Raw genomic sequence first — 19,148 nt, 5'->3', positions numbered from 1 at the left:
TTCTGACAGGGTTGTCTTTCAGGAAGAATGCGGTGTGAAAATGAAAGTTGACCTCTTCAGAATTTAATGCTTGAGAGGCAAATTTGGTTTCTACTCTACTTACATTCTCTTATGGAGCCAGGGCATTTATTCTAATATGAACATATAAAAATGGCGAGTGGACAATACAAGTTGGTCCATCCAAGCCAGTCATACATTCACGGTACATGGAATAAATTGACATTTCTTGACAACTGTCCACTACAACACCCCCTCTCCAAACGCCCACCCTTCTTCCCCCACCATAATTTCAAGTTAAAATCTAACAGGTTTATTTGGAATCATGAGCTTTGGAAGCGCTGCTCCTTCATCACCCTGAAAGTTCATGATTCTAAATAAACTTGTTGGACTTTAACCTGGTGTTGTGAGACTTTTTACTGTGCTTACCCCAGTCTAACATCCGCATCTCCACATCACCACAATTTCCTAAGAGAGGCAAAGGGAAACAATAACCAATAACAAGAAAATAAATCTTCAAGTTCTTGTCTTCAGGAACCAAGAGAATACATTGTCGAAGGAATTGTCCGGGAAATCGCATTGAAAACAATTAGCTTTTAGCACCTTCCAGCAAGAACACAAAGAGTAAATTATGAGCTGAACCTTCAAGGTTTAATTTGGGTCATCTTTGTTTATGTAGTGTTAACGTCCATCGCAGGCCTCGGGCACTGAACTTCATTTTGAGGTGACAATTATTCAGGAAGCCGTTAACCAACTTCGGCAGAAGTGCAGTTGTCTAAATGTATATGGCACCTTGGGAATGTGGCGCAATCCAGCCTGTGTCTTGCCCACCACCGCTATAATACTCCATGTCGCCCGACTGTGCTCAGCCTGAAGTAGGCCCAAGGGCACAGGAACATTGGTTCACTGGAAAAGTGAAAAACATTCAGTGCGCCATTGTTCTTTGCAGCAGATGTCCGCTATGAGATAAGGATGGAAAAAGAATGGAGGAGAATTACATTGAACCCACTCTGCAGTATAATGAAAAAAGGGCAAAAGCTCAATGCATTTTTTCTGCTGGAATTTTCACATCAACCAGAATGAAAGAGCAATCAACTCTGGCTGTGATTTCTTTCTTTTATTCTGTGTAGGATTATCAAGGTAGCTTCCTCTAGGTCACACCTTTAATAAAAGTGCTCGCCAGAGATCTTTCTTAATTTCCAATTACAATGGTCTCAAACACCAACACTGACCTCCAGGAGAAAACATTTTCTTCGCTGCTCCTCATTAGCACAGATAATCCACATAAAAACACTCTCTATAACCTACTCCCCATACACTCTGATACAATGCGGCCTGGAATCAAATGCACTTTCAGCACGCTCTCCCCTTTAGAATAGAAATTATGGTGATAATCTCTCTCCCAAGGAGTCGTTTTCTGAAATTCAATTATTTTCAACCAGAAGCTTCACCTTATTCTTCAATATTGGGAGTTGCACAGGTATGGTCATGATGTAGAGGGCAGGATCGAGCTTTGCTGTGATTTTCTAAGGGATTTTCAGAGTAACTTCATTGCAGACTAATAAATAGGCTTTACTTATATAAAAATTATTTTTCATAGGATGCAGGCATCATGAACGAAGCCCAGTCCGTCATGCAAACCAGCCTCCCGTCCATTGACTCCGTCTGCACTTCCCGCTGCCTCGGAAAAGCATAATCAAGGACCCCGCGATTCCCGGACATTCTCTCTTCCACTTTCCTCCGTCTGGCAAAAGGTACACAAGTCTGAGATCGTACCAACTGACTCAAGAACAGCTTCTTCCCTGTTGCCATCAGAATTTTGAATCATAAAATCATAGAATCTCTACAGTGCAATTGGCCCATCGAGTCTGTGCCAAACCCACCCAGGCCCCATCCCTGCCTAATGGGCCTACCTTGCATTAAGTTGATCCTTATCTACATCGTAGCTATGACTGTAACACTACATTCTGCACTGTCTCCTTTCCTTCCCTACATACTGTATGTTTTGTCTGTATAGCATGCAAGAGACAATACTTTTCATTGTATCCCAATACATGTGACAATAATAAATCAAATCAAATCACAGTATCTCTAATTGCCATCGAACTGCTTTGGATCTGGAGTCACCCGTAGGCCAGGTTGGACCAGGAAAGGATGGTATATTTCCTTTCCTGAAGGACATTGTTGAACCAAACGGGAACAATTGATAATATTTCATGCTTTTTTTACTGAATTCAAATTTCACCATCTGCCCTGGTGGGATTCGAACCTGGGTGCCCAGGACTTCACTTGGGGTCTCTACATTACTGTCCCAATGACAATACCTCAATGACACTGCCTCCTCATGTTGCATGCTCTCTGTTTCCTTATTTGGATTCACCCCTGAATATAGGACACTTTGGTTAAGATCAGCTTCTTCAGAAGACTAAGAAAGAACAGTGAAGGTGTGCATAAGATATCATTGTACCTTCCTGTCTTGATAGATTCTGTGATCTACATACCTGTGCATACAGCCCCCTTTTTTCCCGATACTGGTATATATTTCTCCAGTTCCCAGCTGTATGAAAATCTTAATTTATATAAACACAAATACTGTGGATGCTGGAATCTGAAACAAAAATGCTGGAAAATCTCAGCAGGTCTGACAGCATTTGTGGAGAGAGAATAGAGCCAACGTTTTGAGATTGAATGACCCTTCATCAGTTCTGACACTAATACACGTTTTGACTGTTACAAAACACCCGAAGGGGCCCAACACCCCACATTGTTGTTTGGCATCACCCAGACGTACATTTGTTCACACTGTTTGTAGGGTCCCACTCTCCGGGTTAAACAGATAAGCATGGAATCAGAAGTTTCAACATTGCCTTAATGATGTTAATCGTGTCAGTGTGTGAATAATCAGAGGTATTTACACCGTTGACATCTTTCCAGACTTCATCATTACTGTACAGGCTTTCATTCTTTTCATTCCCTTTATCCTGCCTTAGGAATGCAGCGCACATCTGACATAAGACATTTCATACTGAATTCTGTTTCAGTGCTTGTTGCACAGGTGTATTGATTATTGTTATTTTCCACTCACTTAACCCGTGTGTTCCAGCGAAGGTTGTGCCAATTTGATTTAACGTATCATGCCATATGTGTACTCATGCAACAGGCGTAACTATAGTCATAATATGCAGCTGAAAATTAACCAGATACTTTTTTCTCTGGAGCGTAGAAAGGTGAGGGGTGATCTTATAGAGGTCTATAAAATAATGAGGGACACTGATCAGCTAGATAGGCTTTTCCCAGCTAGAGGGCAAAGGTTTAAGGTGAGAGTGGAGAGATACAAAGTGTCCAGAGGGGCAATTGTTTCACACAGAGAGTGTCTGGAACAAGCTGCCAGAGGTAGTAGTAGAGGTGGATACAATTTTGTCTTTTAAAAAGCATTTAGGTAATTACATGAGTACAGTAGGTATAGAGGGATATTGGCCAAATGCAGGCAATTGGGATTAGTTTAGGGGATTTAAAAAAAGGGCAGCATGGACAATTTGGGCCGAAGGGCCTGTTTTCATGCTGTAAGCCTCTATAACTCTATGACATTGTTATTTCAGGGTTTTTGGTCTATGTTACAGTTTGGAGGTGAGAATCCCTACAGTGCAGAAGGAGGCCATTTGGCCCATCGAGTCTGCATCGACAACAATCCCACCCAGGTCCTATCCCCATAACCCCACATATTTACCCCGCTAACCTACACATCGCAGGACACTAAGGGGAAATTTAGCACGGCCAGTGCACCTAACCTGCACATCTTTGGACTGCGGGAGGAAGCTGGACCATCCGGAGAAAACCCACATTGACATGGGGAGAAGCTACGAACTCTGTACAGACATTGACTTCAGGAATTGAACCCAGATACCTGGAGCTGTGAAGCACCACTGTGCCACCATGCCGCCCCTAATCATGCCAATTAGGAGCAGCATGGTGGTGAGAAGATTGTTTTAACCGTACATCATGCAAAGTGCATCTAAGGCCTCTTGCCTTCCTTGATTTTGTGGTGCCAGAAGCTTCCAGCTTCCAAACGGCAACTCCGTCTCACCCGTCTTCCCCTCTGTACTCTGAAGCAAAATGGTTTGGACTTTATTAGTGTGGAGATTTTCAGCAGCTACTTCTGAAGCTTAAGTGCTGCTTAAAGTGGCATCTGAGAGAGGGTATCAATGTGTGTTCTCCCTACTGGTGAGTATGGTGAGCAGGGGCTGGGGGCTGTGCAGGAATATTGGGGTTGGGGGGGTGGGGTGAGGGGTTGGTGGCAGGGGGGTGGAGGGAGGAGTTGGGGGGGTGGGGGGCAACTGAAAGATACAAAATTGGAGAGGCAAGTTACAAACCAAATATCTGAAAACAGCTCCTTACCCGGATTTCGTCCGCTAGCGATTGTGACTTTCACTGGGACACAATAGGCCATCATCCCGGTGTCACACCAGTCTGTTCAGAGTGTGTCAGCAACCAATTAGATCAGGGAGGATATCAAAATGAAGCTGGTTCGAAACTCTGGCCATCCACACCAGGAGAGTGGGGGAGTGATATCAGCGGATATCAGAATCAGGATCCTGTGATTCGGTTACCTGTTAAGCAGTCCTTATAAACAGTTTTTAGCCGTAAGCCGAGGTAACCATTTGTTTCATGTTTGTTGCTATGCTATTAGTCACAGCAGAGCGGGGCAGAGGGAACAAGATGTTTATTCTGGAAAAAGGCGCAGATGCCAGATATGAAAAGAGATGATGGAGACTTGTTTAAAGCGTTTGGTATGCAAAACAAAGTTTTGTACACGAGGCTTCCTGTGAGTCATCATCTGTGGGCTTTTCACTCAGAATCTTCAGCACAGATTCAGATGAACTAAGCACAAACATTTTCCATTGCTGATGCCAGATAAACCATTAAATATTAGAATAGTGTTCTGAAGGGCAAATCCCCATCACTATGTCATCTTGGCTCAGCCGTCCCATCCAAACCAGATTACTCAGTACTAACAGCATTGAAAGCACAAAAGCACCCAATGTGTTTAAAGCTTTTAAAGTTTATTTATTAGTGTCACAATTAGGCTTACATTAACACTGCAATGAAGTTACTGTGAAAATCTCCTAGTCGCCACATTCCGGCACCTGTTCAGGTACACTGAGGGAGAATTTAGCATGGCCAATGCACCTAACTTTTGGACTGTGGGAGGAAACCTACACAGACACGGGCAGAATGTGCAGACTCCACACAGACAGTGACCCAAGCTGGGAATCGAACACAGGCCCCTGGTCCTGTGAGGCAACACTGCTAACCACTGTGCCATCCAATGTGGTCCAAGAGTTGATGTTTATGTGCCACACAAGTCTGCCTCCTCCCAACTCTCTTCATCCAACCCCATCAACATAACCCCAATTCCTTTTCCCCTCCTGCTTATCCAGCTTCCCCTTCATGAGCATTTATACCATCTGCCCCAGGAATCATTCATGGCAGTGAGTTCTTCAATCTCACTGCTGTCTGGCTGAAGATTTGTTTTTCTTTATTCATCTGTGGGACATGGCCATCGCTGGCTAGCCCGCATTTATTGCCCATCATAAATTTGTTTGACTTTGTTACGATCGATTAGTTTGGCCATTTCAGAGAGCAGTTGAGAGTCAACCACATTGCTGAGGCTCTGGAATCACATATAGGCCAGACCAGGTAAGGATGGCAGATTTCCTCCCCTAAAGGGCATTGTGTGGAGATGCTGACATTGGACTGGGGTGGGCACAGTAAGAAGTCTCACAACACCAGGTTAAAGTCCAACAGGGTATCACGGACTTTCAGAGCGCTAGTCCTTCATCAGGTGAGTGAACCAGAAGGGTTTTCTGACAATCGACAATGGTTTCATGGTCATCAGTAGGTTCTTAATTCCAGATAATTTTTATTGAATTCAAATTCCATCATCTGCTATGGCGGAATTCGATCCCGAATCTCCAGAACATTAACTGAGTTTCTGGATTAATAGTCTAGCAATAATACCATTGCCTCCCCCTTAAATCCTTCTTAATTCTCTGTTGGATTTATAGATGGCCCCTAGTCCTGGTCTTCACTTCATGGCTACCATATCAAACTCTTTTATAATCTTGAAGACCTGGAAAAGTCACTCCCAGCTCCCTTTTTTCTAAATAAGGTCAGTAAAGTGTTTAATATTTCTGTCTATTTATAACTTTCTGTTCTGGTATCCATTGAATTTATTTCACACTTTAGGGAAAGCAATGGTGTAGTGATATTATCGCTAGACTATTAATCCAGAGACTCAGCTAATGTTCTGAGGACCCGGGTTCGAATCCCACCACGGCAGATGGTAGAATTTGAATTCAATGAAAAATATCTGAAATTAAGTATTTACTGACGACCAAGAAACAATTGTCAGAAAAACCCATCTGGTTCACAGATGTCTTTTAGGGAAGGAAATCTGCCATCTTTACCTGGTGTGGCTTTACATGTGACTCCAGAGCCACAGCAATGTGGTTGATTCTCAACTGCCTCTGGGCAATCAGGGATGGAAGGTAAATGATATCCCAGCCAACAGTACTCATGTCTCATGAATGAATAAAAAAAACTTTCTCTAATGTCTCTTTACCCTTTTTATAATATGAAGACCAGTATTATTGACAGTACTCCAACAGTGGCATAACGATTCTGGATTTCAGACTTGACATTCCAAGGATTCCATCGTGTTTCGGAATGCAAACACGCACGCTACAGTGTAAAAAGCTCAAAAGCTGCACAGCAAGATCCCACAAACAGTATGAAATGCAAAGCGTGTCCCTTCATTTCCCCTGGCTCAGAGAGACCCCTCTGCTCTAGACTTGCATTGCGCCTTGACAGCCTCAGTACGGAACTGATCTCAAGAATCACAACTCTTTAGGCGGCACAGTGGTTAGCAGTGCTACCTCACAGCGCCAGGGACGTAGGTTCGATTCCCGGCTTGGGTCACTGTCTGTGTGGAGTCTGCACATTCTCCCCGTGTCTGCGTGAGTTTCTTCCGGGTGCTCAGCTTTCCTCCCACAGTCCAGAAGACGTGCTGGTTAGGTGCATTGGCTAAATTCTCTCTCAGTGTACCCAAACAGGCACCAGAGAGTGGCGATTAGGGGATTTTCACCGTAACTTCATTGCAGTGTTAATGTAAGCTCACTTATGACTAATAAACAAATAAATTTGAAACTTCAGTAAAGCATCAAAGTGTCAAACATAGATCGATCTATTTGTAAAATCGTAAAATCTTACAGTGCAGAAGAGGCCATGCGGCCCATCGAGTCTGCAGCAACACGCAAGAAACACCTGACCTCGCAGCTCATCCCATTTACCAGCACTTGCCCATATCTAAGCCCTGGAGGCAGGTTTAAACCTACAGGGCTGAATGGCAAATGTGCAACTAACTGAGACAGCTCTTTAAGTAAAAGCAAACATACCGCGGATGCTGGAATCTGAAACAAAAACAGAATAAAGCTGGAAAATCTCAGCAGGTCTGACAGCATGGGAGGAGAAACAGAGAGAATAGAGCCTGACTCTTCATCAGGGCTAGCTCTGTCATTGCAGTGTCACCCTGACTTGAAACGTTGGCCCTGTTCTCTCTCCACAGACGCTGTCAGACCTGCTGAGATTTTCCAGCATTTTCTGTTTTCGAGCCAATTCCTTTGCCAGGCAATATGCAGCAGTCACTGAGTTAACTTGCTGAGAGAGGAAATGGGGTAAGATCATTTGATCGAAAATGATATTCATGCAGCTTGCCTGAAATATTCGCAGGAGAGTCTGGCTGAGTCTGAGCTGGGTTCGGAACGCTTTGTGATCAATCAGCAATCTGCTAATATCTGCCATTCCCCTTTGTATTTTTTAGCTTTCTTCCGTCTCTGAGCTTCATTAGGGAGGAAGGCTGACAGAATTGGACAGCAAAGTGTTTGCCTGCATCTTTCCCAGAGACTCCTGGCTGGAGATGAGGTGTGACATTAACAGCTTTCCTTAGTGCTGCAGCTTTGGAAGCAATTATGTCTCTCTGTCACGAGTTCACATTCTGAGGCCAGCTATAGTGTACCCTCCCCAAAACCCTCCCAAACCAAGAACTACACACACACACACACACACACACACACACACACACACACACACACACACACACACACACACACACACACACACACAGTCCCCATTTCCCCAAAAGATCTCAATCCATTTCTCCTTCTCTTCTCTCAGGTATGTTGGCACCCTGACTGTTCCACAGTTACGGAGTCTCTGGTACATTAGCCAGCTGGGTCTGGCTTTCTCCCCATCAGTCAAACCGGTCTCCCATCCACTGACTCTGTCTACACTTGCTGCTGCCTCGGCAAAGCAGTCAGCATAATTGAGGACCCCACACACCCAGGACATTCTCTCTTCCACCTTCTTCTGTCGGGGAAAAAAGATACAGAAGTCTGAGGTCACTTACAACTGACTCAAAAACAGTTTCTTCATCGCCGCCATTAGGTGTTTGAATGGACTACCTCATATTAAGTTGATTTTTCTCTACACTCTAGTGGAGGGCTATGGAGACCAGGCCGTTGAGTGTCTTTAAGGCAGAGATATATAGGTTCTTGATCAGTAAGGGGATCAAGGGGAGAAGGCAAGTGAATGGGAATGAGAATTGTAGCAGCCACGATTAAATGGCAGACTCAATGGGCCGAATGGAATAATTCTGCTTCTATATTTATTTCGTGTCTTATAACTGTAACACTACATTCTACCCTCTCTCTTTTCCTTCTCTATGAACGTTATGTTTTGTCAGTATGACGCGCAAGAAACAGTACTTTTCACTGTATGTTAATACATGTGACAATAATAAGATCAAATCAAAAAGAGAGAGGGTCAGCCGGCTATTCCACCATAAGGCATCACTGCCGCATCCAATCCTGTTCCCACATTCGTCCATCAGAATTCACAGCCCAGTAAGAGTGACCAATAGCCATTTGGATGAGGACCCCAATGTTTCATCGCCCTTGCATAGCCCCTTTTAACCCTGCATCCTCTTCCCCTCCCCAGGCTGTGTACGACACCAGGAAGAGCACTTGCCCCAGAACATGGATTTTGATTTGATTTGATTCAATTTATTATTGTCACATGTATTGGTATGCAGTGAAAAGTATCGTTTCTTGTGCGCTATACAGACAAAGCATACAATTCATAGGGGAGAAGAAAAGGAGAGGGCACAACATATAGTGTTACATCATAGCTAGGGTGCAGGGAATGATCAGCTTAATGTAAGTCCATTCAAAAGTCTGATAGCAGCGGGGAAGAAGCTGTTCTTGAGTTGGTTGGCACGTGACCTTGGACTTTTGTATCTTTTTCCCAACAGAAGAAGAAAATGGAAGAGAGAATGTCCAGGGTGGGTGGTGTCCTTAACTATGCTGACTGCTCTTCCGAGGCGTCAGGAAGTGTAGACAGAGTCAATGGATGGGAGGCTGGTTTGCGTGATGGACTGGGTTACGTTCACAACCTTTTGTAGTTCCTTGCGGTCTTGATCAGGGTAGGAGACATACCAAGCTATGATACAACCAGAAGTGATAGTTTGGCTCTTTCCCTGTGGGGCAGACCTGGCACTGCCATAATGATGAGCATGTCAGTTAACGAGTCAACTCATATTATGTGTGTGTGTGTGTGTGTAATAAAATATATCCATGTAATACCTCAAGATTGAACTGTATCACATCCAATAAATTCATTCTCAAATGGGTACTATGTAGGAGAATATGTTATTTGACATTGTTCAGTTCATTAGGGTGTGGATCGGTAAGATCAGTTTTGGAGGAAGTTTTACAGTACATACAACAGGAACAGGGTGGCTTTGAGTAATACATTTGCTTTATATCCCACCCCATTTCATTCTCCATCGACCTCAGTGTAACACCAATGTTTGGCTTGACCCAACACTGTTCAACCAGGCAGAGTTAGGAAGGAAATTGAGGTTTCTCGCTTTATCTCTTTGGAACGCTCAGTGGGTCGAATGGCCTCTTCTGCGCTGTAGGGATTCTATGATTCTGTGATAAGCTGTTTCTTTCTATCTCCTGTTTCCCTTTCTTGCTTTTTCCCTCTGTTTTCTGTTCCTCACTCTGCTTTCTGTTCCTGTATATCTTTCTCTGTCTCTCTCTCTTGCTTTCTGTTCCAGTCCTGCTCTTCCCCCTATATATTTGATTTGATTTATTATTGTCATATGTATTAGTATACAGTGAAAAGTATTGCTTCTTGCGCACTATACAGACAAAACATACCATTCATAGAGAAGGAAACGAGAGAGCGCAGAATGTATCGCTATAGTCGTAGCTAAGATATAGAGGAAGATCAACTTAATGCAAAGTAAGTGTATTCAAACATCTGACAGCAGCAGTAAGAAGCTGTTCTTGAGTCAGTTGGTACATGACCTCAGACTTCAGAGCTTCAACGGATAGGAAGGCCTTCCCAGTCCGGACTTAATCAGGGCGGAGGTGAGAAGGTGGCAGGGATCCCGTGTACCCCCAATTAAATGTTCCCCCTCCTCCAAATGCACCTCAGCGGAGGCCATTAAATTCCACCCTCTGTCATTCTCTCCCTTTCTCTATACCCCCATCTCTTTGTTTCCCCTCCATTCGCTCTCACTAATTCTCTCTCTCCCTCTCCCTCCCTGTTGAAGCATAATTTATCACTGGCAAAGGGAGGTCTCACCAGTAAGTAGGGAACTTCAGATACATGCAAAGCATTTCTGAATACCAAACAGGAGGGCAGGCAAGTCCACCAGGAATACCCAGAAAATTGCCTTGTCCACTCTGGAGACCACTGCCCACTGCCCTCTTGGCTTGCATAAAGGGACTCGTGCCAGCATTTGATCCCACACAATCTTACGAAATAGCATCATACAGGAAGGCAATGGTGTTATCGCTAGACTATTAATCCAGAAACTCAGCTAATGTTCTGGGGATCCGGGTTCGAATCTTGCCATGGCAAATGATGGAATTTGAATTCAATAAAAAAAAATTGGAATTAAGAATCCACTGATGGCCATGAAATCATTGCGGATTGTTGGAAAACCCATTTGGTTCACTAATGTCCTTTAGGGAAGGAAATCTTCCACTCTTACATGGTCTGGTTTACATGTTTACAGGTAGCACGGTGGCACAGTGGTTAACACTACTGCCTCACAGCAGCAGGGACCCAGGTTCAATTTCCGGCTTGAGTTACTGTGTGGAGTCTGTACGTTCTCCCCGTGTCTGCATGGGTTTCCTCCGAGTGCTCCAGTTTCCTCCCATCATCCAAAAGACGTGCTGGTTAGGTGTATTGGTCAAGCCAAATTCTCCCTCAGTGTATCTGAACAGGCACCAGAGTGTGGCGATTGGGAGGTTTGCACAGGAACTTCATGGCAGTGTTAATGTAAGACTACTTGTGACAATAATAAATACGCATCAAACATGTGACTCCAGAACCACAACAAACGTAGTTGACTCTCAACTGCCCCCCAAGGGATGGGCAATAGATGCTGTCCAGCCGGTAACACCCATGTCCCACAAATTAATTTTTAAAAAATCCTCTTGTTGTGGTATCTGGCCTGGCGTTGATTGCCATCAACTGTTCCAGACAGTAAGAAGCCTAACAGCCTTTCTAGTCATTCTTGAGTGTCCTTCTTTTCATCATAATCAGCTCATCAGTCTTCTATTTTTCTCCCTCTGGCTTAAGAACCCTCTGATTACTGTTCTGTTCTCCCAATCATTACAACACACACACCAGTGTCACCACAACTCAAACGCCTCCAATTACCCTGAATGAAAGCAGTTGGTTTTAATCCAGGGGAAAATATCTCTGAGCAAACACACCACAGGTTTGGTGTTTCTCTTCTCACGTAGGAGCAAAATGTTCAAACAAATCTGCGAGACCTTAAATAGTGGTGGCGTGTGCTAGTTGCAAAGAATTGTTGAAAATGTCTCACGGTATTAATATTTGCACAGTTGACCTCACAGCCTGCGAATTGTTTGGACAATGTTGTCATGGAGAAATGTTTGACAGGCTTTAGCTGAGACATGATGCCACCTCCCTTTTGGGGGATAATCCCAGTCTCACCCTCAGGAAGCCAATACAACAAAACGTCAAGGCAACTTAAATCGGCCTCGCAGGTGGAGGATGTGATCAAGAAGGCGTATGGTGTGCTAGCCTTCACTAATCGAGGGATTGAGTTTAGGAGTCGGGAGGTAATGCTACAACTTTTTAAGACCCTTGTCAGACCCCACTTGGAGTACTGTGCGCAGTTCTGGTCGCCTCACTACAGGAAGGATGTGGAAACTATTGAGAGGGTGCAGAGGAGATTTACAAGGATGTTGCCTGGATTGGGAGGCATGCTTTATGAAGATAGGTTGAGGGAGCTAGGTCTCTTCTCCCTGAAGAGATGAAGGCTGAGAGGTGACCTGATAGAGGTTTATAAAATGTTGAGAGGCATAGATCAGGTGGATTCTCAGAGGCTATTTCCCAGGGCTGAAATGGTCGCTACGAGAGGACACAGGTTTAAGGTGCTGGGGAGCAGGTACAGAGGAAATGTCAGGGGTACATTTTTCACTCAGAGGGTGGTGGTTGAGTGGAATCGGCTACCATCGGTGGTGGTAGAGGCGAACTTGCTGGGGTCTTTTAAAAGACTTTTGGATGAGTACATGGGATTTAATGGGATTGAGAGTTATAGATAGTTCTATGGCCTGGTAGGTATGTATATGATTGGCACAACTTGTGGGCCAAAGGGCCTGTTTGTGCTGTGGTGTTCTACGTTCTATGTTCTACAATGAGAATCAAAGAGCACAACAAGCAGGTCAGAGGCTAGGAATACTGCGGCGAGTAACTCACCTCCTGCCTCCCCAAAGCCCGTCCACCATCTGCAAGGCACATGTCAGGAGTGAGATGGAATACTCCCTACTTGCCTGGATGGGTCCAGCTCCAACAACACTCGAGAAGCTCGACACCATTCAGGACAAGGCAGCCCACTTGATTGGCACCACATCTCCAAACATCCACTCCCTCCACCACCGACGCTTAGTTACGCAGTGTGTACTATCCACAAGATGCGCTGCAAAGATCCTTAGACAGCACCTTCCCAGCCCACAACCACTTCCATCTAGAAGGACAAGGGCAGCAGATACATGGGAACACCACCACCTGCAAGTTCCCCTCCAAGCCACTCTCCAACCTGACTTGGAAGTATTTTGCCCTTCCTTCGCAGTCGCTGAGCCAAAATCCTGGAATTCCCTTCCTCATGGCATTGTGGGTCAACCCACAGGACATGGACTACAGCGATTCAAGAAGGCAGCTCACCATCACTTTCTCAAGGGTAACTAGGAATTGGCAATAAATTCTGGCCAGCCAGCGAAGCCCATGTCCCATGAATGGATAAAAAATCAAAGATGTAAACCGCAGCAGCAAAACCAGGACCAGCAAAAAAATCTAAACTGAGACATGCGAGCAAACAAAGTGAATCATAGAATCCCTACAGTGCAGAAGGACGCCATTCAGCCCATTGAACCTGCACTGACAACAACCTCACACAGGCCCTATTCCTGTAATCTCACATATTTACCCTGCTAGACATTAAGGGGTAATTTAGCATGGGTGATCCATCTAACCTGTACATCTTTGGACTGTGGGAGGAAACTGGAGCATCCAGAGGAAACCCATGCAGACATGGGGAGAAGCTGCAAATTCTGAACAGACAGTGACCCGAGGCCAGAATTGAACCCAGATCCCTAGTGCTGTGAGGCAGCAGTGCTAACCACCGTGACAGCGTGAACCTAACAGAAGTCAGGGGAGAAGGTGAGGGAAATTTTCAATGGCAACCGTTGCATGTGGCAAAAATCAACTGTTGATGTTCTGGGCCAACCACACTTCAGGAAGGATATCAGGGCACCTGCAGAGGGTGAAGGAGAGAATTACGAGGCTGTTATCAGGTATAAGCAGCTTCAGTTCTACAGAGGGACACAGAGAAGCAGGGGTTGTTCCACCGAGACTGGAGGAGATGAAAGGAGAGATTAAAGGGAAGAAGTCGTGGGTTAGCGGAATTGGCTGCCTTTGGTGGTGATGGACGCAAATTTGATAGGGTCTTTTAAGAGACTTCTGGATGAGTACATGGGACTTAAAGGATTGAGGGTTATAGGTAAGCCTAGTACGTAGGGATATGATCAGCACAACTTGTGGGCCAAAGGGCCTGATTGTGCTGTAGTTTTTCTGTGTTCTATGTTCTAAGCGTAGGAATCATTGAGTACATTCAGTAAGGTGAGCTGGAGAATTTGTAGGAGACTCGATAACTGATGGACACAGAGTTGAGGGAAACGGCAGAAGAACAAGAAGAGAAATGAGAATCCTTTTTATGCAGTGAGTTATTGTTCTCTCGTGCATAGTCTGAAAGGGCAGTGGCAGCACATTCTTTTAGAGGGAATTGGATAAATATTTGAACGGGGAAAGTTTGCAAAACAGGAGAGAAGTGGGAGTAATTCAAAGAGCTAGCACGGGCACGATGGGCCAAAAGGACTCATTCTATATTATACAATTCTCTGATTCCACGTCTGGAATAGAATGAATCTTTAAAATATTTTCCTTTGCCTCTAAAATCCATATTAAACAGTAAAGAATGCAGAAACAAAAAACAACAAACTCTGGAAAATCTCAGCAGGTCTCACAGCATCTGTGGAGAGAGAATAGAGTCAATGTTTTGACTGAGGATGACTATCTAACGACACCCCCCGCACCCCCCCCATGAGAATTATTTATAAGAATGAACTGGTTCAAAGTGTCCTTTTGGGGACACTCGGGAGTTGCAACAGAACCAGTACTAAATACAGAAAGTTCAAGAGGACTAACAGCACTTGTGGAACCAGACTAAGAGAGACGGGAGGAGGGGATGAGGGTGAGGCGGGCGGTAAGGGGGTTGGTGTGGTGATTGTCCCTTTAAGGATCAATCTGCAGAGACCCGGGAGCCAATCGGGGAGTAGGGTGAGGGATTCCCCTTGGTTAAGAGGGATTTCTGTACTCATAGCCATCTCAGGGGCTAAATGCAGCCACGAGGCTTCTAGCCTCTGTGTACTTTTAATCTGTAAATAACTGCATTACGTTTTCCCTAAACTGGCGAACAAGCACCTTTACAGTTAGATAGTGAGATTATGTGTTGAGATTAATGCTCCATCCCCATATGACTCATGTCATAAAGGGATGAAATACCAAATAACTTTTAATTGGACACAGTGATTAAATGATTTATCTTGAGGCTCTGCTGCAGTCCACCCACTGTGCCTGTGGAGAGGCCACTCTGCCTCCTTCACCTTTCCACACTGAGTGCTCACCATGATATCCAGAAGGGGGGGGTGGGGTGAGGGGAGGGGGCGGTGGTGGGGAGAGGGAGTAGTGACTTGGGGGTGGGGGGGGATGGTGGGGAAGGGAGAGGAAGGGAAGGGATCCAGACACAGAGGGTACCGGTAAGTGCTGCAGAGAACATGCCTCTCTGAGCCCTTCTCCTTGTCCGTGTGGGCTCTCAAGTGAACTGGCCAGAACCCATTTGGATCACATGCAGTGCTCTAACAAAACGCCACAAAATCCAGTGGGTTATCCCTAAGACTGAGAGTATAGGAAGAAATGTGAACTTGCTATGTATAAATGGATGCTAAACACAATTCTCAACCCCATCTCCTTTGTAAAGTAAAATGTATTTATTAGTGACAAGAAGGCTTACATTATTTTCACAGTAACTTGATTGCAATGGTAATGTAAGCCTACTTGTGACTAATAAATAAGCTTTAAATTAACACTGCAATGAAGTTATTGTGAAAATCCCCCAGTTACCACACTCCGGCGCCAGTTCGGGTACACTGAGGGAGAATTTTGTATGGCCAATACACCTAACCAGCATGTTTTTCAGGCTATGGGAGGTAACTGGAGCATCCAGAGGAAACTCACGTAGACACGGGGAGAATGTGCAGACTCCGCACAGACAGTGACCCAAGCCAGGAATCAAACCCGGGTACCTGGCGCTGTGAGGTAGCAGTGCGAACCATGGTGCCACCGTTCCACCCCTCTCTGTTCTCTCTGGGCAGGAGAATTGAGCTATATCTAGCGAGAGATGGAGGAGGTGGGAGGGGGACAGTCACACCTGAAAGAACTGATTGAGTTCAAGGAGAAGACTGTCAGGCTGGAGGGAGTGGATGAGGTCAGGGCCATGGGAGGTGGGGAGACTGGATTTAGGCCTCCAACTCCAACCAGTAAGGATCCATGGATGCCATAGAAACCTCAGGGTCAACAGTGCCTCCACGTTGGAGCCAACTGGCCTGTTAACGAACTCAGTTGACGCCTAATTATTTATTTAAATATGGCAGGCAAGCTGTCGATTTCAGTGTCCGCCCACCTATCGGGTTATAGGGGTGAGCTTGGGAGTGGGTCAGAATGCGGTGAGCTGGGCACCTGCCCTATCTTATGTGCCAAACCATGCCCGGCAACAGGGGGAGGGGGTGCGGGAAACATAAAGTCCAGCCTCAGAACACAGAGATCTTGGAGGCTTGAAGGGCTAAAGGATCGAATGGAGATAGTAATGAGCACCAAGCAGAGCTGCTAAGACTGATAGCAATAGATTTTTGTAGGGTCATGAGGTTTGACGACATACGGAACAAAGGCAGGGAACTGACATGCGGATCAGTGCCGTTTTAATTGATTGATTGTCACAATGCGCTCCCCAAGCTGTAAGACTTAGTCCTCTTCTTAATCCCCCTTCCGTCTCTTATCCCTGTTGGTTAAAAAAAATCAAACTTTCTGAACTTCCACAGAGCAGCAAAAACAATCTTCCAAAGACAATATCTCCTTCTGGTGGGAGTTAATGATGTGAGCAGGAGACAAACCTAACAGCAAATTATATCTCAGGGAACAAATATAACACGCTGGCCTTGAAATCACCCAGTTGGCTTATTAGCGCATATGCAAATGATCGCGTGTGGGTGTTGAGTTCCTTTATTATTGTAATGGGGGTCTTAACCCATTCTGAATTCTGGGTTAATATCTGGGCTGATGTAACAGGCAGAGAGGAATCCCCTACAAATGCATTAAGCTCATTTTCACAGAGAATAATTGCAAAGCTTCTCAATGCCAGTAATACAACAGAGAGGCGCAGGGTAAGCAGTGCCCACGCTGATACTAATTCCACACTAATCTAATTATTGCTCCACATTGCAGCCTCTCGCAGCTTACTGTCATTTCAATCTGACTATATTGGTTTTACTGCAGAATTAACTCAATTTACATAACTATTGAGGGATTTGGTTGAAAGGGAGGGACATATACATTATATATATACAAAATGATTATGAACCTTTTCTGGAAAGGGATTCCACTGCGTGCCGCATTGTATTCTAATCAAAGCACAGCTGTGCGTTGCAAAATGGCTGCTGAGGTGTCTAAATATTTTGCCTGAGAAAATATGATCTACTGCACAGCAATAAATCAAATACGTGTCTGGCTACAGATGCCTCTGATCACGGTGAGCTAAGTTCTGCTTCTCCTTCCTCCAAGGCAATTGACTTCCTATTTACAGATAACCCTTTGGCATTTCGATGTAGCCTTCAGCCAATGGGAAAACACATGCTCCAGGCGATGATTTGTGGACAGACACAGCTAATGCACGTTCAGGCTCACTTAGTCACATACCTGATAGCGTCTTCTTTGTCATCCTTAACACTGTTTATCTCCCATTCAACTTGCGAAAATGCACAGAGTAGAAAGCCTATCGATTTAAAGAGGTGTAACACGCACTTGGACAATAAAGAACCGCCGGTTAGTCTCCTGTACAATCAGAAACATGAACTGACAGCAGAAGGGACAGAGTAGATGCCAGACAGATGCTCAAAATTATGCACTTACTGACGTTTGTCAAGTAACATAAAAATGCACAGTATAGAGACAGGCAATGTCCAACTCATCTCGACTCAAGAATAGCTTCTTCCCTGCTGCCAATCTCACTTTTGAATGGACCTACCTCGTATTAAGCCGATCATTCCCTACACCCTCGCTATGACTGTAACACTACATTCTACACCCTCTCTTTTCTTTTCCATGAACGGTATGCTTTATCTGTACAGTGTGCAAAAAACAATAATTTTCACTGTATTTAAATATATGTGCCAATAACAAATCAAATCGGAATTGTCCAGGTGTCCTCACGCATGAGTCACAGAAATGCAGGTATGCAGGTACATCAGGTAATAAGGAAATAAAATTTTGGCATCTTTAGCTAAAGGAATAGAATATAAAAGAAAGTATTGCTGCAATTATGCAACTCTGAAATCATGCTTGACGAGTCTATTGTAATTCTTCAAGGATGTAACCAGTAAAGTTGATGGGGGGAACGAGTGGATGTGGTTTATTTGGATTTTCAGAAAGATTTTGACAAAGTATCACAAAAGAATTGGGATAGTAAGGTAGAGTTAAAGCACATGAGATTGGAGGTGGTGTATTGCGATGGATAGAAAATTGATTGACAGACAGGAAGCAAAAAATAGGAATAAATGGGTCTTTTTCCAAATGGTAGGCAGTGATGCATTGTAGCCCAGTGAGATATTTGCAGCAATCTTTGCCAGGACCCCAGCTATTCACAATGTACATTAATGATTTAAATCAGGGAACTAAATGTAATCTCTCCAAATTTGTAGGTGGCACAAAGCTGGGTGAGAGGCTGAGCTGTGAGGATGCAGGAATCCTTCAGTGTGATTTGGACAAGTTGAGTGAGTGGGCAAATGAATGGCAAATGCAGTATAATGTGGATAAATATGAGGTTATTCACTTTGATAGCAAAAGCGGGAAAACAGATCATTATTTGAATGGGCATAAGTTAGGAGTGGGGAATGTGCAATGAGACCTCTATGTCCTCCCTCACCAGCCTCTGAAGGTAAGCATACAGGCAGTGAAAAAAGGCAAATGGTATGTTGGCCTTCATAGCAAGATGATTTGAGTGCAGGAATAGCGATGTCTTGCTGCAATTATGCATAGTCTTGGTGAGGCCACTCCTGGAATATTGTGTGCCGTTTTGACTCGCTTATTCAAGAAAAGAAATTCTTTCTGTTGAGGGAGTGCAGCGAAGGTTTACCAAACTGGTAATGGGATGGCGGGAC

The sequence above is a fragment of the Carcharhinus amblyrhynchos genome, chromosome 19 (genome assembly GCF_965287045.1).
Source record: "Carcharhinus amblyrhynchos chromosome 19, sCarAmb.v2.hapA, whole genome shotgun sequence".
Classification (NCBI taxonomy): domain Eukaryota; kingdom Metazoa; phylum Chordata; class Chondrichthyes; order Carcharhiniformes; family Carcharhinidae; genus Carcharhinus; species Carcharhinus amblyrhynchos.
Note: the sequence above shows the minus strand (reverse complement) of the source record.